The sequence below is a fragment of the Rhinopithecus bieti genome, unplaced genomic scaffold (assembly GCF_001698545.2).
Source record: "Rhinopithecus bieti isolate Rb0 unplaced genomic scaffold, ASM169854v2 scaffold_13577, whole genome shotgun sequence".
Classification (NCBI taxonomy): domain Eukaryota; kingdom Metazoa; phylum Chordata; class Mammalia; order Primates; family Cercopithecidae; genus Rhinopithecus; species Rhinopithecus bieti.
The window spans coordinates 1,988,741-2,003,160 of NW_016807867.1; the positions used below are offsets into that span (position 1 = coordinate 1,988,741).

Genomic DNA, 14,420 nt, shown 5'->3' on the forward strand with positions numbered 1-14,420 from the left:
CTGGTACTAATAAGACCATGTAGAGTTGCATTCAGTGTGGGTGCCATGACAGCTCACACTTCTCACAAATATTGATTGATGGAAGGCCTAGTAAGTGCCCATTATTGTATGGGGCAATAGGGGAAAAATCAGCTCAAACACCTCCCCTCATGGATCCTCTTTTCTAGTTGCAGGGCTTCATTTTAGCTATATTCAGGCAGAATTACAGAAGAGCAGAAACTAGGAAGCTAAGAGCAAGACAATCTGCAGCAAAGAGAATTGAGCGGTTGACAAGAGACTCTGCAGCTTCTGAAAGACAGACTTGGAGAGTTGGAGATTTGAGCTCATAGAGTTCCCATGGGGCCTAACTATGCTTCCACCTCTATTGCTATTGTTGCTGCTATTACTGGCTAATATCTAGTAAGTACTCACTACGTTCCGAGCACTAGGCAAATTTCTTGATGTACATCTAATAGTTTCAATACCCTTATGGTCCAGACACTTACATTATTTCCATTTTATAAGCGAAGGCTCTGAGATGGTAGGTGAGTTACTTGAGAATACCAGCCAGTATATGACATAACAGGAACTTGAATTACAGACCATACTGTTTGCAAATTGGTCTCATCTTGTTACTCTGTATTCCTAAAATATCCTGGTAATAAACTAGCTTTACTGTGCATCTGCTCCTTCCAATCAACAGGTAACTTAGATAGCTTGCTATGTTTAACTTAGACTGAAGGCAGGTAGATAGAATAGTTCTCTATTTTTCTGTCATTCTACAAAAGAATTGTAGCAAAATAAGCCCCATTTTGAAAATGTTCGAAGTTAGACATTTGTGTCAGTGTTTTGGTTTGAATATTCATTTATTGAGTTGTATGACTAAAATTAGTGGTTTCCCTCTTTGTGGGCACCTGAGCCCTGGCCAGAGGGGTTGCGTTGGGAGGGGGCTGGCAAGAGAGTTTAGACAAGGAGGGTGTAAATACATAGGCATGTCAAGAATTGTCTGTAAACCGAGTAAATAATATATCCTGCACGCATGTGAACCATGTGTTCTAAACGGAGAAGTAGTTAATATCTATAAAACAAGGATTCCTGTACAACAATTACTGAACCCATACTAGCTTTTTGTCAGATATTTTCTATATCAACAGACACTATAAATGAGGGATATATGAGTCTGTCCTTTTTCTAAAATTAAGAGTAAATCCTCATAATTAGAAGTTGAGCATCACTACAGTAAATTATATTAAAAGGGTATCAAGCCTTTATAGTGGTCCAGATAGAGCATTGAGAATCAACCAGTTAGTTTTACCAGACGTGTCTTGCTTTTTTGGCTTTGTGTGAGTGTTCTTGAGTCACCAAGTCTGGTGCCTTACTCATTTCAGTTTGTCAAATGGGTAAAACAAAACTTACCTCTGTATATGGTATTAATAAGCGAGCATTGTTGAGCTTCTGTAGAGAGCAGTAGTTGTGGAGTAAATGTTATGGCATAATTGAAATTATGTCTTTTAACTCCCTAAGCAACAGAACTCCCTCCCCACCTGCTTAAAAGTTGGAGTTATTATTCACATTCTATTTAAAAATAGCACAGAATCTGCAGCAGGATGGGCGTGGAAGTTGTCTGGAGCTTTAATCACTAATGATCTCATCTTCAAATGGTCAGTGATAATAAACAAGAAGGAGGGATTTCCAAGGGAGCAGAGCATTAATAAGGTAAGATTTTAAAATTAATTTTTCAAGTTAATTAAAATGTCCAAAAGCACAATAAAACTACAGAAAATCTGGCAAGGGAATGGCAGCAGGACTGATTAATGCAAGTCAACTGTCTTCTGAGGGTAATAGTAATAATGATGAGATTATGGATATGGAAGAACCTGCTAAAAAGAAATGTGATGCATGTGGAATACAAACTGCATCCCAGTTACTATTTTATGGTGCACAATGGATCTTATTAAGGAGGAATAGCGGCAAGAATTACCACTGAATTGCTCAATAAAAGTATTGTGTAATTAACAGTGTTGGAGCAGCAGCTGGAGTGATGCCTCCCATTGACGTTTCATATTCTCCATTTATTTTTGGTTTGCTAAGGGGGTGTAGGTTCCAACTAAGACTGTTTGTTTATTTCATCATGAAATAGTAAACATTTGTCAAGCAGGGCACTAAGCTAAGAGACATGAGGCTGTGAGGATGAGTAAGGCACTGCTTTGGCCCTCAGGGGGCTTATGTTCAAATAGGGGAGATGAGATAGGAATGTAATTAACTCTAATACAATGCAGATTGTGTTGAAACCTTCCATAGAGGTCAAAAGACAGAGAAATTACTTTTAACAAAAGAGATTTAGCAGAAGCACCTGGGAATCTACAGCATTTGAGAAGGGCTCTATCTTTGATGTTGGCAAGATTTTTGACAGGTCGAGATCATAATAATTCTCTACTTGTGAGTTCTTAAATTTTTGAAAAAGCCATATGGTATACAAATAATGTCATCAAGCCAAATAGGAAACAATAGAAATATATTGTGGTGAAGAGTGTAGTCAAAGGGGAGATACGTCTTTCAATAATATGTTGAGAGAACTATGTTGGCACATGAAATGGTAACATTTAATACCATGCAAATATATCTTGTGCAAAGGGGGCTTTGGACATTTTGGAATCAAGCAGTTATGGTTGCGCCAGACATGCTTGGCCTTACCCTTGCTTTAGGTAGCTACTCTGGCTGCATAGTGGACTTGGGGGACAAGAAGCAGATCATAAAAACCATTTTGGGATGCCACAGCAATAGTACATGATGGAAATGATGGGAGCCTAAATTTACAAGGTGTGCTCTGTGGAAACAGAAAGGAGAAAACACTTGTCAGTAACATTGTGGATACAGAACTAACAAAACTTGAACAAAGAAGAGGGAGAGATCAAAGATGACCACCAGCTTTTGAGTTTGGGCCACCAGGAGGATGGCCAGGTGAATGCCAACAATTTGGTGAATGAAAGGGCTTTGGGCTAATAATGAAGATGTGTTGGTACAATAAGGATTGATGCACCAGGACAGGTAATTCTCCTGCTTCATCCACCTGAGGTCAGCCTCCATCTTTTTCAGTATGAAGCTGAACTCGAGTCAATGCTTCTTAGATTCTATGATGATATTGAGTTTAGGCGCCATCAGAATGTGCTTGTGAGATGCTGTCATGGAAAGAGATGTTCTTCGGGCATAGTCTGAGGATTATTTAAACATCATCCACTTGCGCACTGATGTATTTCAGGGTCACTTAGAATGACAGCTGAGCTTTCAGTCTCCAAAGTGGAGACGGGGTTGCTGTGAAGCTCAGTTCTGAGGTCCTGGAAGGAGTCTGGACTTCAGATCATGGGATACAACTGACTTTTAGTTTGGTTTTTTGACTTTTCACTTGGGTTTTATAAGGTTATCTTTAGCCCTCCTTTTGATTTTCTTTTAGCTCCAAAGAATTCATTCCAGACTTCCTTTCTCATTGGGTTTCTATTATTTCTGGCTATATTTTCTTCACCCAGCCGCCTTTGTTTCTGGCATTGGCACTGATGAGCACAGAAGGTGTTGAAGCATAGAAGGCAGCTGACCCAGAGTATAATGAAGCACTAAGATGGAGAGGAAGAAGTGCCAAGAAATTCAAGCTGGGGTAGATTATAGTCTAAAGGCTCATTCCATACCAGGCTCATAAATCTAGTTCATTTTCAACTCCCTTGTTTCCGTAGTCCCTTGTAACAATTTACCAGTAAGACATAAAGTTTCTAGCTTTGTTACTTCTCAGATCCATCTCTGCCTCTCTAGCTCCAAAGTCACAGTCGCAGTTTTGCTGTCAGCCTTCTTTCATGAGGACTAGTATAATCTCCTCACTGCTGCTCTGAACGCTATCTGGTCCTCTTCCATCTTTTCTGTGCACTGCAGTGCACAGTATCTTCATTTTCAGGATTCTCCAAAGCCTCTATGGCTCTCCATTGTTCCTGAAATCAGATTTAAAACCCTGATCCTGGACGTTCGGGCTCTCCCTTGGTCATGGCCCTCCTCAGGCGTCCTTGCCAGCTGCTGCCGCCCACTTGTGGGGTTTTTTTTTTTTTTTTTTTTTTGAGACGGAGTCTCGCTCTGTCACCCAGGCTGGAGTGCAGTGGCCAGATCTCAGCTCACTGCAAGCTCCGCCTCCCGGGTTCACGCCATTCTCCTGCCTCAGCCTCCCGAGTAGTTGGGACTACAGGCGCCGCCACCTCGCCCGGCTAGTTTTTGTATTTTAGTAGAGACGGGGTTTCACCGTGTTAGCCAGGATGGTCTCGATCTCCTGACCTCGTGATCCGCCCGTCTCGGCCTCCCAAAGTGCTGGGATTACAGGCTTGAGCCACCGCGCCCGGCCTGTGTTTTGCTCCTATTGGGAACACATCCTTGCTGTACGCCATACACTACCTCTGAAAAGCTGTCAGCACCACGGCTTCCTAAAGTGCCATTTTTCTCTGATTCTCCCACATCTGTCTCAGATTTCTTTTAGAGGTCTTTCTTGTTAGGATGAGGTAAGCTACTTCTTGGCATGAGTGGGTGTGTCTCTGTCACCTTAAATGCAGATGGATGGAATGCGGGTTACCAAACCCTTTCTGTTTTAGCAGGCTGTAACGCCAATCTTATCCTTTCTGGTAAGTTTGCCTGCTGGTAACTTTTCCTTTCTGCATTGAGCATCATCTTATTAGCTCTACTCTTTAGTTGTCTGAAAAAATTACTGCACTCTTAAGTCTTCTGCTAAATATAGACTGTAGAAATATGGCTTACAGAAGATCACTGTACTTTCCAAAGAGTACTTGGATTAAAATAAATGGGTTCTAGTTTCATGTAAGTATGGGAAATCCTGGATTAAGCAGAGCTAAATAGATTTCTTTCTGGAGAACTACTTAGAGATGTTGATGATGTACCTTTTAGATCTCCAAGAAGGGGTGTTTCATGATCCATCAAAATTAGGGATAACTCTCCTCTCTGGAGCAGCTCTCTTTTGATTTCTTTTTTCTTATTGCAATGAAATGTAAATTTCAAGACATCCAGAGATAGAAACGAACTGAAAGAGACTGAATTTTTGCTTCCAACATGATGCAGCGTTGAATACCACTGGGGTATTATTGCCTCTGGCTGAAGGTGAATAAAGCCTTTGGCTCTTAGAAGTGTTCAGGGCCCAGAACTGGCACAGTTCACTGTCTTTAGGGAACGATGACAGAGAGGTGCCTTCTGCCTGCAGCCACGTCCCTGCCAGCACAAAAGGGCAACCGTTCTATAAAGGGAAACGTGGTCTCAGTGCTTCTCACTGCTTTCCTTAGGAAAGAAACTGCAGACCACAAGGATGACAGCAAAACTCAACATTCTTACCTCATTTAGGACTCTTAGGAGTAGGTCCCCTCTCCCTTTATTCTTAAGGCATTCAAAAGAAAACAACTTTTAAACGTCTCATAGGGAAACACACACTTTTCATGCTTTGCTTCTTTGTTGCTGATGCATAAGCTCTGCTCTGGTTAGTCCATGCTGGCTACCTCCCAGCTCCTGCACGTCCCATGCCCACGTCTTCCTCCCAGCTCGGTCCCCAGGAGGCTCGCTGCTGTAGAGGGTGCCACATGCACGGTGCACCCTTCTCTTCCATACCCACCTCCCTCCCTCTTTGATCCTGCTGTGGAGCCTGGTCCTGCTCCGATGCCCCCCTCCCGTGGGCAGCCCCTCCCCGTGGCTCCAGATCTCAGTGGCCTGCAGCGGGCAGGGGGAGGGGGAAGCTCGCTCCTCCCCCTGCCCTTGACCTAGGGTGGCCAAGGCTTCCCAAGACTGCTAATTTCCAGGTGCCTCAGCCTTTCCTTGGGCATTCCCTTCACTCCACCCACAGCTCTGCAAATAGTCCCATCAGTGGCTAAAGCCTCTGGAACCTTCCTAGTTGGGTCGTCTTTCTTGCTGGACCCTGACTGAGACAGTATATTTTCAGGAAATGTACACAGGTCCCTCACATGAAAACACTGGAGCGCGGTCACAGTGTGTCATTGCCACCTCCTACCCCGAAAGACAGGGAGCGGCAGCTGGGCTGCAGCTGGGGAGTCTCCCTTGGGATCAGAGCAGGGGGCCCAGCAGGCTGTTTGCCCAGCGTCATGTGGCCAAGAAGCCCTTTTTAGTGGAGGGCACCTTAGGGCATTAGTATTCCAAAGGACCCATTTTGAAAAGCCCTAGAGGAGAGTATAACTCAGGAGGGATGGAGCACATTCAGTGGTTTGCTGATAGCAGGTATTTAGGAGGCTGATCTGGGCCATGCTGGAACCACCTGGCCTGGCAGATGGCTGCAGTATATTTTAGAGAAGTCCCTAAGTGTGCCTCAGTACACACTGCTCTTCACCTCTGTTCTCTTCAACAATGTGTAGGCAAATCTTGGCTTGATTTGGCCGGGTTGGGGGCGGGATGCTATTGCAGCTTTTGAAATATATCCCAGGGGAGGCTTTTCCTATGCCAGGAACTCTGACCTGTTGCTTTCTGATATTCCCAGGGAATGGCACTGTCCACTCAGAAGTGAGGGGACATCATTGCCCCCTCTGAGGATGAGTCTCAGAGGAAGGCATAGAAATGCCAGAAGCCTCTTTCGTGAAATAGCAAACTTACGGTAATTTTGGTGTTAGTGAGGTAGGCATGCTGGGATGAGAAATGGCTTGGCAAAAAAGGGTTGAACATCACTGAATTTGTTTGTCCTTTAGAAACAGAAAAGATAGGAGCGCACTTTACTCTTTCAGTAACCCTGTGGTCAGAGTGTAATGCTCAGAGGCTGAGTGTCCTCTTCAAGATGTCCGGGATGCAAGTCCCTGTCTGTATCGTGGATCAGTAGCAGCGCTGGGTGAATACAGTGTCATGGAGCCCTGGGAATGCAGCCGGAGCCCTCATACCTTGTAGCCAGCTGTCTCTCTCCCTGCTTTCTGTAGAGCTGGCTACCTGGCAACTCTCCTGGAGTCCCCCATGAGGCCCCCCTCCTGTGACTCACTGTCCACTCAGACTCTGCTCTCAGATCACCTCCCCAACTGGTCACCACCAGCTGGTGCTTAATTGCCTCCCTGGCTTTTGCTTGGCCTTCAATCACTCCTGGTGCTTACATCAATCTGTTCTCTTATCCAGAGGCACAGAGTGGAGGAACTTGCTTTGTCTTTATTTCTCTGCAAATAGAGGACCCCTCCTTGGGTAAGGATGAATGGGTTACTCAGAGTTGAATTGTAATGTCTTATGGGGCTCTTCTAGGAAACTCCCCCAGATTACAGGAAAGAAGGCCTTAATATCCTGCGGGACCTGAAGGGCATCCTACCTAACTCCTAACAGGGACAGCTGCCATCCATGCAGTTATGCAGCATGGGGGCCTTACACCCAATGTTCTCCAAGAGGACCTGCAGGCCCATCCATCACAGACAATGTCTGGTTCAGCATTTTTTTTTTTTTTTTTTTTTTTGAGACAGGAGTCTTAACTCTGTTGCCAGGCTGGAGGGCCGTGACGATCTTGCGTTCCCTGCAACCTCCGCCTCCTGGGTTCCAAGTGATTCTCCTGCCTCAGCCTCCTGAGTAGCTAGGACTACAGGCATGCACCACCATGCCCAGCTAATTTTGTATTTTAGTAGAGACGGGGTTTCACCATGTTGGCCAGGATGGTCTCCGTCTCTTGACCTCGTGATCTGCCTGCCTTGGCTTCCCAAAGTGTTGGGATTACAGGCGTGAGCCACGGCGTACAGCCCAGCTTCTTTATAGGAAGCAGGATTTGAGGCCTCTGTCAGGGATAAAATCAATTTTCATCCCATTTCCAAAAGGGCTTTGGTAACCCCAAAAGTGGAAAATGACCTGCTGTAAACCCGATTCTGTTCTCCAACACAATCCTTTGCCTTCCCGACAAAGACCTGGGCAAGGACAAAACCGTGGGGCAGGGCTTCTGTCTCCTAAAATATGCCCAGTTATCTTTCAGAACCCCGCTTATGATGAACCTGAGCTCGGAAGCTGTCCCAGTCCTCACTCTGGGGTGGTCGTTTTGTCCTGGTTTGGGCAGGACTTCCTGGTTTTAGCGCTGAAAGTAAGTCCCACGTACCTTCAGTCCCAGGTAAAATGAGATAGCTGATCACTCTCCCCTACACCCTCTTCCCTTTTGGGCCTGTCATCCACACTTCACATTGTATATTCACTGCACCTTTCTGTGAGGCAGTGGACTCCATGAAGAGGGGGTCGTATCTTGTTCCTCTTCATCTCCCCTCATGCCTCACTGGTATTAGAAAGTGCCCCATGAAAATTTGTTGAGGAGGAATTGCTACTCAAGGCTTAGATTCTGTGTAAACAGCTCTACTCTTATTTTAAAATTCATTTTTTAAATGTTTATTTGACAAATAGTTATTGTGTATATTTACAAGGTACAATGTGATGTTTTGATAGACGTATACACTGTGGAATGATTATATCAAGCTAATTAACATATCCATCACCTCACATACTTATTTTGTTTGTAGTGAGAGCATTTGAAATCTACTCGTTGAGTGATTTTGAAATATACAGTACATTGTTATTAACTATGGTCACTATGCTATACAGTATAGTTATCTAATTAAAACTTTCTACCTTATGATCAATATCTCTCAATTCCCCATCCCGCCAACCCTCATTCTACTTGCTATTTCAATGAGTTCAGTATTTTCAGATTCAACAAATAAATTAGATCATGCAGTATTTTTCTTTCTGTCCCTGGTTTTTAGAATCTGTGGAGAGGATCTCTCAGGGATCTGCATTTATTATGGGGCCCATGCTTTATTCCTGAAAATAAAACTGGGATACCCAAACCTTGCAACGATTATGGGGGCCTCATTATCTGGGACTATTACCTGTAGCAGCTATAACATTCATTATTTAAAAACTATTGATTTTTTAAGAAACCGTTTATTGTAGATACCTGGAAAACACAAAAGAAGATATAATGACACACAATTTTATTGCTAAGGAAAAATCACTGCCATTTATTGTATCCCCTTTATAAAATACAAATTAAATAATCATTTTGTAGCCTGTGTTTTCTATCCTCTAATATAAAGTGAGTATTTGCCCTTGTCAGTAGCATTTTCTACAACATAACTAAAATGAATTTTAAGAATCTTTGCAAAACCAAAAGGGGATTCATCAGTTTTATTTGTATATTTTACATATGCTGAGTAATCTAGTCATAAAATGATTGTATGCTAATTTTAAAAGGCCATTTCAAAAGGAGAGAAGAAAAGTCACCCTAAAATCTCACCCCACCTCAGAGATAATCTTTTGATAATCTTGTTAACATTTTAGTGTCTATCTTTCCAGACATTTTCCTGTGGATCGATACACATGGCCATGTAGACTTAAACACATATTACTACTCAGGCCAAACATCTCTTTATATACTTACTGAACATTTTAATTTTTTTCACTTCTAAAGTGTTTATGTAATTTGCATTTTTTTTTCTGGTTGGGTTTCAGTATTTTCATATGGACTTACATGATCATTTTAGAATATTAGGGCTATTAAACATTTTGTTTTAAAATTTTAGCAGTATCTCCCTCAGAATTTAATTTCTTTTAGTCATTTTTTTTTTCTCTTCAGAACTTTAAATTTCAGTGGTATGTGATATGCCAATGTTACCTATTTAGTTTCTGCCTTTGGTCCAACATAAAAAAAGGTCTTGGCCACCCCTGAAATGTATTTAAAAAATCTATGGCTAAGTATGAATTCCCTTCTTTATGTTTTAATTTTTAATCCATCTGGAATTCATCTAGCTTAAAGAATTATGCAGTAAAGGAAACAAATTTACTTATTTTCACCCAGAAGGCCAGCTAATTGTTCCAACATCTTTTCCTCTTTAATTAGAAATGCCAGCTTTAGCATATATATGTAGTTTTCCCATTATTGTTATTCTCTTAAATATTCTACAAGTGTAGTTTTGCTTTTTTCCCTTTACCAGTGAAATTTGAATGGTTTACCCTCTCAGGAGTGGGTCTTATTCCTTGTTTCTTCCAAAACATTAATCTATTTTTGTCTGTTGTTGTCAGCGAATATGGTCTGAATAACACTTATTAGTTGGAATTTATTAAGGTTTTCTCTGTAGTATAATATGGTTCCATTTTTGTAAATGTCACAAGAAGTTATTAATACAATCTCTGTCTAGCATATACCTCTGTCTTCTCTCTCTCATCTGTAATTTCTATTACTGCTAAGTGTGGGTTGGAACTTTTTTAAAAGAGAGATTTGAAGTTGGGAACTTGGTTTGTTGCGGGAGGAGACCCCTTTGACTTTTAGATTAAGTAATTGCTTGATTAACTGCACAGGGATATGGGGTCAAATTTTCAGACAGTAATCTTTGCTTTTTTTGCAATTATTCTTTCCATTTCAAGCATCCTGAGTTATTTTATTTTATACAGAATTCAGTTGAGTTTCAGTTTTTGATTCAGTATGAGGGGTTTTGTTTTGTTTTTGCATTGATGCTTTATTCTTCATGTATGATTGTTATGTTGGTTATGTTTGTTTTTATTTAATTTGCAATGGTGATAGATTTCATTATTGTTTTCTCAATTATTTATCCACTTCCCCACTTAGCTGTATTTTATAGCCCTGTTGACTTTGGGCTTTGCCATGGGGTTGTTTTGACCAATGCAGTGTAGATGGAAGGAACAGTGGCCAGTTTTGATTGGAGGTTTAAGAAACACCATGAGTTTGGCTTGTCCCTATAGCTTCTGTCTCCTGGCACAAGAACCCCCTGACAGTGGCTGTCCCTTCAGCTTGGGACATGGAATGAGAAGACACAAGGAGCGCATCAGAGCTCAGCTGAGCCCAGCAGAAGTGCAGCCCACCTGGAGACCTGCAAGCAAGAGTAAATGTTTTTTGGGGGAAGTTGTTGAGATTTGGGGTTGCTTGCTGCTGCAGTTACCATGTTTCCCTTCCTTTACCCCACTCATTCTTAAAAACTATTTTCGTTCTTCCTTCTCCTCATCCATGCATCATCGAAGACCATCAGCAGGCCAAAATGAAGTAGGCAAGCAAAGCAGGGATCAAGGCCTGTGAACAAGGAGGGAATGGGGCTGTGTTAAGCGATTTGCTGTGTCCTGGAGGACTGAGAAAATGCTTTGAGGATAATGGGAGTCGGATCTCTTACTGTTGGGAATATGAAAATGGAGACAGCTAGAATCGGACTTGCCAAATTTAGCAAATAAAAATACAGGACACTATTTGGGACAGATTTATACTAAAAAGTTATTTGTTATCTGAAATTCTAATTTAACTGAGCATCCTGTATGTATCTGGTAATCTTGGATAAAATAAACCCTGTAGTGTTGGATTGAAATTGGAGGTGCCAGCATAAACTTACAGATCTACACACACACACACACACGTAAATAAAGATGTGTGACATATACATATGTAGGGACCAAGAAGCTTTTCCCTTGGCCCTCTGAAGTTTTGCTGTAAAATCAACATGCACAAGGCAGATTAATTGGAGAAAAGGCATACAAATCTATTTAACATGTATACGTGGGAGCCTCCACAATGAAAACCACTAGATACAGGGGAAATTTTCCATTTTTATGCTTAGGTGAAAGTATGGACAGCTTTGTAGAAATATAATTGGAAAAAAAAAAGAGCGTGAGTCGGGGAATCCAGCAAGATCTGTCTGTCTAGATTATTCCTGCCCTCTCTGTCTGAGCTGCTTTTTTTTTTTTTTTTTTATTCTGGGTATGCGGCAGGGCCCTCTGAAATGGAAGTCTTATGACCTACAGTCAAACAAGGTAGGTCAGATAATTGTTTATGGTCAGTTTTTATACAGACAGGCAAAGGAAAAGTTACATTAATATTTTTAGGTTTTATGGCTGGTTTTCGGGAAGGGGTTCTGGTTTCTGTGAACTGCTTTGGAGAAGAGGGATTCTAGTTTCTATGGATAGCCTTGAAGGATAATGGTTCTGAGAGACAGGAGGGTAGGAAAAGGTCAGAAAAAAGCTTTTGTTTCTGAGGCTGCTTCTGAGGCCTTCATTTTGGGATATTGTTTTCTGAGCCCCTACATTCCCCAGTCTGAAACTTCCCCCAGAAGTTTCACAGTCCAGATATTGGGTTGGTGGATTGTTTTATAATCCATTGAACCAGCCTCTCAGTCCTGAGGATAAGCTAGTCCAGTGATACAGTTAATAGTTGTGTCTCATTGCAGGCAGCAGTGTTGCAGGTGATCTTCCGCCACTGTCAGGCTTCTCTATGATTTGAGCAGTCAGTTATTTAATAAGAAGCATTCCTATGGAAACAAAAGAAAAACAAAGGCTAATGGTTAGAACAAACTATAAACTTAGTTTCTGAGTCCAGAGGGAAGCCAGTTGAAACGATTTTTAGATATTGGGCTTGAAGCATCTTCCAATGAAGTGAGAGCAGACAATGGCAATCTGACAGATTTTTTTTTTTATGGTTTGCAGTTTGCATCAGGTGTTCCAGTGAACTTTCTGAGTAGTCTGTACACCAGCAGGCACAAAGGCTGTTCATACATGAAGCTGCTGTAATGATTTTTCGAAGTTTTTAAAATCAAGTTGTTTAGTTTTAGCTTATAAGGCTTTAGGAAAAGCAATTTTAATTTTAGTGATTTTAAGTAAAAAAAATTGTAAACATTAGTTTGGAGCCAGTAAGAAATTCAGTATTCAGTCCAAATTGTATGGAAATAATAAAAACTGAAAAGCAATGGACAAGGCTAAAATCTAGAATCTAATAACAGATCTAATAACAGATACATTAAAGTTTTCTTCTGAAACTTAATTTTCCTCCAGTCCTCTGTCTCTACCAATGACAAATCATAGTACAATTTATTTGAAAAGTAAGTCCTAGTCTTATTTTAATTGACTTGATTGTTTGCGTAAAGTGTGGCAAAAATAGTGATTGGCCACATACGGTCTTTTGAAAATTGGGTTTTCTGGAATTTTTTATAAGGAATTTCAGATAAGACTTTCAAAAGCCTCCTGAGGCTAATGAAGCCAAGGGTTTGTCATTAAACTGTTCCTGTAATACTTGTATGAATTGGGTGAATTCCTCTTCGAGGTCCCAGAATTACTTGAGGTTTCGGATCCTATCATTCTTCACTTACCGCAGGCCAGAAACTTTGTAAAGAAACCATGTAGACAGGTTCCAGCCCATTTTCTCCAAGGGACTTTTTTTATCAGTTCTATAAAGTCAACTTCAATTTCTTTTTTTAAATTTTCTTATTTTTTTATTTTACTTTAAGTTCTGAGATACATATGCAGAACATGCAGGTTTGTTATGTAGGTATGTATACGCGTGCCGTGGTGGTTTGCTGTACCTATCAACCCATCATCTAGGTTTTAAGCCCAACATGCATTAGCTATTTGTCTTGATGCTCTCTCTCCCCTTGACCCCCACCCCCTGACAGACCCCGATGTGTGTTGTTCTACTCCCTGTGTCCATGTGTTCTCATTGTTCAACTCCCACTTATGAGTGAGAACATGTGGTGTTTGGTTTTCTGTTCCTGTGTTAGTTTGCTAAGGATGATGCCTTCCAGCTTCANATTTTTTTATTTTACTTTAAGTTCTGAGATACATATGCAGAACATGCAGGTTTGTTATGTAGGTATGTATACGCGTGCCGTGGTGGTTTGCTGTACCTATCAACCCATCATCTAGGTTTTAAGCCCAACATGCATTAGCTATTTGTCTTGATGCTCTCTCTCCCCTTGACCCCACCCCTGACAGACCCCGATGTGTGTTGTTCTACTCCCTGTGTCCATGTGTTCTCATTGTTCAACTCCCACTTATGAGTGAGAACATGTGGTGTTTGGTTTTCTGTTCCTGTGTTAGTTTGCTAAGGATGATGCCTTCCAGCTTCATTCATGTCCCTGCAAAGGATATGATCTCATTCCTTTTTATGGCTGCATAGTATTCCATGGTGTGTATGTGTCACATTTTCTTTATCCAGTCTATCATTGATGGACATTTGGGTTGAATGTCTTTGCTATTGTAAATAGTGCTGCACTAAACATATGTATGCATGTGTCTTTATGGTAGAATGATTTATATTCCTTTGGGTATATACCCAGTAATGAAGTTGTTGGTGAGGCTATGGAGAAACAGGAATGCTTTTACACTGTTGGTGGGAATGTAAATCAGTTCAACCATTGTGGAAGGCAGTGTGGTGATTCCTCAAGGACCAATTTCTTAAAACAGTCTGTTTACGTCTGATAATATGCCATTCCAGTCAAAACTCTGGTGAAATAATCAATGTCTTCAATTGTGTCCTGTTATAAAAGAAAAGAGGTTCTTACTGAACTTATGCAAATAACTATATTGTCATAAATTAAGAATACTCACAAATCATTTCTAAATTCTGGAGAAATCGGTAGAGAGAAAGGCAATTGTTTCAAATTTTATTCACAAAAGTATACTTTACCCAACTCGTTGTA

General features: G+C 41.3%; 1 long non-coding RNA gene across 1 annotated transcript in view; it reads left to right on the plus strand.

The window, feature by feature from the left end:
* Positions 1 to 1,613: 1,613 nt before the first annotated feature.
* Positions 1,614 to 14,420, plus strand: part of LOC108536904 (uncharacterized) — a 33,929-nt gene continuing 21,122 nt past the window's right edge. Inside the window, exon 1 of the long non-coding RNA XR_001887655.1 lies at positions 1,614 to 1,695. This is a non-coding gene — a long non-coding RNA (uncharacterized LOC108536904). The remainder of the gene's footprint in view (positions 1,696 to 14,420) is intronic.